Raw genomic sequence first — 7318 nt, forward strand, 5'->3', positions numbered from 1 at the left:
AGAGAGGGAAAAGACGTTTCGCGAGGTCATTTTTATTTTCACCGGCTCTCGAGCGCACGGCAGATGACGTGAAAGGAAACCTTTGACCTGGAAAAGAATTTGCGGCCTTTTTCCCTGCCGTTCCTTTTCTCTTTCGCTCTTTCATTCGTCTCCTTCCACGACTCTCTTTTCTCTCTTTCTCTCCGTCGATCTCTTTATTCCTCTCTCTCTCTCTCTCACTCTCTCTTCTCTCCGCTCCATGCGCCGCATTTTTTTGCCGCGTAACGTAACGATGAACGCTGGCATAATTCCATTAGCATTTGAAGGTAATGTGAAAGCACTAATTAAGCTAATTAGGAGTGTTTCAGCGCTTCGCTATGGTTCAAAAGAAGCGTACGCGAGAATGTAGCGAGCATAGTTGGGGCAGAAAAAAAAAAAAGAAAAAAGAAAGAAAAAAAAAAAAAAGGATAATTTCGAAAGGTGTAACTGAAACGGGAAGAGACTGTAAACTACCTACCTCTAGGAATAAATGACAGCGAACATTCGTTTAATGAATTAGAATCGCGCGAATCAACCGGGGAAAATCGGGGAAATTTGCGTCAAAGCAAGGTGAAATTGCAATGGCATACGCGTAGAAAGAAAATATCTTTTTCACAAAGGTGAGACGTGATATCTTCTTTTCGAGAACGAATTCGTTTGAATCTCCATATTTCCTTGAATCTCCACGGAATTCCATGGCTACGTGTCTCGATGTCGTTGGTCAAAAAAAGAAAAACGTGCATTTCCTATCGGATTCTTATTGTATTCTTCTCGAACGAACGCGTTCTTACGCTCCTTCAAATATATCGATAAGAATTCGATGAATAAGAAGAAACAGAGGAGCTCTCTTTCTCTCTCTCTCTCTCTCTCTCTCTCTGGCTATGAATTCTCTGTTTATTTACAAAGGTCAAAAAAAAAAAAAAAGAATAATGATTTAATTGTTATTAATTCGATGACGTAGCAATAAAAAAGATAGAAATTGATTACTTTTTTTTTTTATTTAAAAAATTCTTCAAATTTATCTACCGCGTGAATTTTAATCAAAAAGAAGGACGAAATATTGTAGAAATCAAAAAGAGGAAATATTTTTACAAAATATTCGATATCGCAAATATGTTTCTAAAAAACAATTTATGGAAAATCAAATTCCATCGAATCGAGCATCGTTACGAACGGAAAACAATAGAATCGAACTGTGCGGAAAAATTGAAGAGTAGAAGAAAATTTCGAAAACAAAAAAAAAAAAAAAAAAAAAAAATAACTCTCGGAAATTGGGGGATCATTATCGCGATTAACCTGGTGTATTATTTGGATCAAGATTAATATCAGTCCTGACCGATTCGCATATCCTGCCAGTAATAACGGGTTGATGTAATCGTCCACGGTGTGGTGTATCGAGGCCGGATGACCACGATGAAATATTGAGCTGTCAAGTGCGTGCGAGAGGTGTATGATACTTGAGCGCGGTAGAAACTCGGCGAACGTATCAGACGATCGTTTCATTAATGAGTGATCAATAGCCGGGGCCAAAGCGTAATCGTGCCGACTGTTGCTTAAACCGCAGCGTCGGCTATCGGCTCCTATATATACCCTATTGCGTATAATTTATTATTATCGTTATCCCCCGTCGCTCGAAATTCATTAGGCACTAATTAACCGGTTGGGACTCGTTATTAATCGTATTATCGAATTTTCAAGGCTCGTCAACGAGTGGCCCGTGCCCTCAGCTTTATCAACTATATTATATATCCATCGATATTCGATCGTTTTTATTCTCTCTTCTCTCGGCCAAATATTTTTTTAACGCAAATATCCATTTATCTCTCGTAACAATTTTCGATTAAGATTTTGGAAAGGATAGATATTTTCTCTTCTCTCAAATCTTTCTTAACGCAAATATCCATTGTCCATTTATCTTTGATCGTTTCCCACCGATTTTCGATTAAGATTTTGAAAAGGATAAAAGATTTTTCCACGCCTCGTCGTAGACTCGAGAAATTTTCCTTCGCAAATCTCAGATCTTTCTTCCGTCGACTAATCGAAAAGCGGAGAAATCGCACACAACTCGTCGAAGACGAACTGAGGGGGAAACAGAGTAGGAAAGCTGACGTATGAAGTGTAGTAAAAAGAGCGTGCACTCGAGAAAAGCTTGGAGCTAGAAACTGTTCCTCCGAAAAAGAGGATGGAATCTTTTCGATCAGCGACACGAGCCGGTGAAACGGATCACCGCCAGTTCACCGGCGATTCAGCGGGGGNNGTATCGGGTGAGGGATCGGTGGGCGCGGCACCGAAGACACGAGTAAGAGTCACCCATACACGACGGGACACGCTCGCAGTTACCATTTCTCACCAGGTGGTGAAAAATCACTGTGAAACGGCGTTTCATGGCCGTTCTTCACGATCCTTGTATCGCGATCCTTGAAAAATGAGCCGTGAAAATGGAGCGGAAAGGGAGGATTCTGCGCACCAACCCGTGATTAATTTTTTTTCCTTTGTCTTTCTTATCTGCCCGAATGAGCCCGCCTCGGGTCTCGAGCCGCCGCTTCGTTACCAGCCAACCGACCAACGGAAGGGAAACTCTACTTACCCTCCTCTGGAGAAACCACGTCTCTCCGGCTAACTTTGTTTTCGTACAGGCTAATTAATTTAGTTCCTTCCGCTAGGAAAGGGACGACGATGTTGTTCAAGGAGGAAACGTTACGTCAAATGCCGGTGTTTGATTATGGCAGTTTAAGAGGAGTAGTGAGAACGTTCTTTCCTTGATATGGAAGAGAGATTTGTTGGATTGCTTTTCTTTCTTTTTTTTTTTTTTTTTCTTTTATACGTGTTGATCTTCCGAAATAGAAAATTATCCTTCAAGATCGTAAAATTTAATTTCAAAAGTTCCAAAGACTTTTCTTTTTTTTTTTTTTTTTTTTTTTTTTTTTTTTTTGAAGTTTCGAATATATTTCGTTAATCGATATAACTTCGTACAAGCGTACAAGAAACCTTGCATAAATCTTTGTATCGCGCTAACCGTTATCTTCGATGCAAACATCTGTCCCGTCTCGCCATCGATTAAGATGGCGGTTTCTCCATCGCTCGCACACAGCCAGGATCAACCGCAGGACTAAAACAACATTCGGTCGCCATAATTTACTTGTAGTACACGTCCCGCCCGTTTTCCATCCTTCGCATCCACCGCACGTAAGCAAACTCCCCTAAGCATCGACAGTGAATTTCCAAGAATCCGTGATTTTGTACACGTCCTCCTCGATCGGATAAGGATAGACAAATAATTTGAAAAAGATGCCAAAAGAATGTTGTCGGATTTATCAAATCCCTTTCTCCGTATGAAAATGAATTTTTTAATCCAACCCTGTCTTCAATCTTCGTTCTCAACAAATTTAAGATATCTTCAAATTCAAATTAAAATTCATCGTAAAGTTTTTACGAAAAAAACAATGCCAATCATTCCAAATCAATCTCCATCCATTCTTCATTTTTCTCCATAAATTTCCTCCGTAAAATTGCACCTCGATACATCCTTCGAAACATCTTAAAGCTGGACGAGATCGAAACCAATCGTCTGAACAGTTTGTCAAGGGACGTCGATCCGCATTCGGGATCGCGTGCATCTAACCGTGTCCGGGGACAAACACGCGACGCTTCGAAACCGTCGTAGGAGGAAGAGGGTGTCGTGCGCCCCAGCTGCGAACCGGGCTCTGCCTCCGTTCGCAAACTACGCGCGACCACATTTGCCGCATCTGTACATCCCACCCCCGCCCTTCTTCCCGGCGCTTTGGAGAGGGGTGTGGCGGAGAGGTGTCTGCAACTTTTCTTTAACCCGTTTAAAGGATTGTTGCGAGAAGGCAAACGTTCAAAGTGAAAACAATTGTTGGAGAAACGTGAACGATCGACGAGGGAGGGGGGGATTGGAGATACGATTTGATGGAGGATCTTGGAGGTTGATGTTGGAGAAGGATGAGAGGGATGAGAGAGATTTAATTAAAAGAAGAGTGAGAAGAGATGTATCAACGTTGTTATTCGAACTGGAATTATTATACGGGGGATTGCGCGGAGGAGTGTTTGTAAGATATTTGAAATAAAAAAAGAAAAAGTGATGAGGACTAATGGCACGTATATAGTTTTGATCGATTTCCTTCCCTAGAATTCGATCGGTTAAAATTAAAAAAAGAACGTTTTCTCGACGAAAATGATAAATAATTTATCCGCTATGAGACGGGTGCAAATCGATGGACGTGTTCATCTTTTAGCGAATGTTATACATCAAACACGAATAAATCACCTTATCGTCGATTCTCCGAGGCTGACGTTCGATTGAATAATACGATAGAAATGCGAGGATGGAAAAGAATTTCGCCGTGTATGAAACGTTTCGAAAATGATACACCGATGATTGGCAGCCCGTGATTGAATGCCCGTGAGTTCTACACGTGCTCTCCGAAGTTTTTTAATCTGTTGCGCAATAAAAATCAAGCAAATATGAATGAAGATACATGACGCGTATTACATATGTAAAAAATTCCTATTTTTGTCAACTTCCATATTTTCTAGAGAAATATTGTCAAATACCTCTCGTCTCTCCAAACTCTCTCGAGATTTTCAATCTCTTTAGAACAAAGATTAATTCAAAATACGAACTTTCAAGATTATCCGAAATATTATCTAGATCTCCGGGATGTGCATCGTAACAATCGTTGTTTCATCTTCCGTTGTATACACGATCATAAAAAAAAACACGCACATTTTTATGACTCCTTCATCCATAAATGCAACGAAATCGAATGAATGCTCGCCACCAATTCGATACTGAACTCAAACCAAATAGAAGAAGTAGAATTCTCGCATAAGAATGCGAGTGATGAAACTACCACGGAGAGAGAAAGAAGAAGTCGATCCAGAACAAGCTCGATAACCGCTCGCCGGAAAGCGGAAGAAAAGCTTAAAACTTGGCATTACAACGGAACCCGGAAAACGGTTGAAGGTTCGTTAAACGTAAGCTCGCTCCTCGTCCCATCCTCTCCCTTCGCCAACGTTTCCTCCCTTCGAGAGAGGAGGGGGTTACTTTTACGAAGTGAGAGTTTTCCCCGTGGAATACGAGCGGAAGTCGATAATCGCTTGTCACGAATCCGAAATTACGTGGTTATACTCTCTACTACACGCTACTACATTTGCACAAGATGCAATTTAAGGGGATAATGTCTGGCGACTATCCTTTATATTTCTTCTTTCTCTCGAAGGAAGAGGAAAGAAGGTGTAGAATCGAGGATGTATCGTAGGGGGATGGGAGATCGCGTATTTCGCAAGACGCTTTTGTTCGCTCCCTTGTGTCCTTTTCGCTTGGCTGGATTTACGAGGGGCGGCGAGTCCAGGCCTGGACAAGGTTTCGGAAATGAAGTGTTCTCTGGACAGAAATGGAAGAGCGCGGGCGGCGGCCATTGCTCATGGCGGCTTGCCGAGAGAAAGAGAGAGAGAGGGAGAGGTTGAAAAGGGCCGGCGCGATGTGTTATTAAAATTCGCAACTTTGTCGGTCGCAAGTTTACGTTTAATTAAAAATTGTGCCGGCTTGTGTGCGTCTCTTTATGCCGGTGGCCAAGGAAATTGCACACGCGTAACTATTAAATGAGCGACGATTTCTGCTTCACCACCTTTGCAATAGAAAAATCTCTTTTTATGTATGTGTGTGTGTACATTTTTGCCCTCGCGTACTTTCATTAAGATCCCTCCGACAGAAAACACGGTTGGATACGTTGTTCCAACCAATTTGAAAGTATTCCAAAAGTTGGAAAAAATTTACGATTCGAAGTTGTTTCGAAAATTATTTGCATCATAGGCGAATGATTGGGAAGAATGCCATTTTTAGATGAAAAAACTCGCGTCGAATTAAATTATTTGGTTCGAATATTAAGTGAAATTTTTCATCTCGATATCTCCGATTTCTCTTTCTTTCCTTCTTCTTCCTCTCGACACATGGAATAATAATCCGCGTATCAAGATTTCTACACGTTTCTATCCTCGAAGAGCGAATTTATGGCCTGGACGGACCGAGGCGCCATTATTGAAGAATGGGAAAGGAAACAAGATATATGGGGAGAGGGTCAGCCAAGGCAAGGAGCCAAACCTGAAAATCGACTCGTTGTCGCCAAGTTTTAGATCGTCGCCGTGTCAACTCCTTGGTTCGACGCCGACCCTCGTGAATTCGTTAAACATATGAAATTCGGAATGCGTACGTTCGATTGAGAATCGAAATGAGAACGCAGAGAACGTCGATAACTGGGGAAAGCAGCAACGTTCAACGCAGCCGAATTATGGGCGGCCCGCTTTATCGAGTTGATCGATCACGCCTGTGGCTTTCGATATCGAGAGCGGTATCGCGAATCCTGATTAACGATAACGGCCAATACGAATCCATACGCGATACAGCTTTCCGCCATTCTATTTCCGTCGATTTATAATCGAACTTTTATTAAACATTCTCTTGGCGCTGGATGAAAAATAGAACGCGGCAATTTTGCTTTGACTTGTCGAGGAAAGTCAATTCGGAAAGAGATAAGATCGACGAACGAAGAAGTTGTGAAATAATCTCGAAAGGTACTTTACTTTTTTTTCAAAATATAAATATATGGCAAATAGTGAATCGGGAGTAATTTTTCGATCTCGGCAATTTGTTGTTTAGGGAGTCAAAAAATATTTTCGTCTCCAGACGTTTGCTGTAAGCTTGCATTTTCGTTCGAGAAAAGAGGCACACGTTTTAATTAAAATACGGTTATTAATTTAGTAGGTAGGTAGAGCCATTGCTGTGAAAATTATTAATCATCCTCGGGATGAATAAACGTTGCCCGTGCTCGCGCCAGCTAAGGAGAATTGTACAAGTTCATTCCCTCGAACGTTGGCGGAACAACGGGGAACGGGGGGATGGCCGAAGAACGAATCAAAGTAAAATTTAATTGCACTTAAACTCAGCTCAACGCACTCCTCGAAAATGTTTTCTCCCTCCTTTATCCCAGGACGTCGGTAATTTAGTCGAAACTTTTCATTAAAGTATAATTTAGCTTGAAGGGAAGAATAGTCCGAGATATAACGAAAAATAAAAACGAAATAAAACGTATTGCGAATAATCGAGATGAACGACGCGAGAAGAAAACTTGGATAACGATTCGACGCATTTTCCCTTCCCCCCATTTTGCCTCTTTGACGCGCCATCTATGTTCCAGAGAACATTCCTCGAGTCCCATCGCGAAAAGTCCCGCCCCAAGTAATTATTTTGTTTTGATAAAACTGTCAAGTAGCGGCGGGG

General features: G+C 41.5%; 1 protein-coding gene across 1 annotated transcript in view; it reads left to right on the plus strand.

Annotated features, from left to right (window-relative positions):
* The window catches only part of LOC102677285 (neuroligin-4, X-linked), a 219658-nt gene that overhangs the window by 178860 nt on the left and 33480 nt on the right, over positions 1 to 7318 (plus strand). The window lies entirely within an intron of this gene.

This window comes from Apis dorsata, unplaced genomic scaffold, assembly GCF_000469605.1.
Source record: "Apis dorsata unplaced genomic scaffold, Apis dorsata 1.3 scaffold_68, whole genome shotgun sequence".
NCBI lineage: Eukaryota > Metazoa > Arthropoda > Insecta > Hymenoptera > Apidae > Apis > Apis dorsata.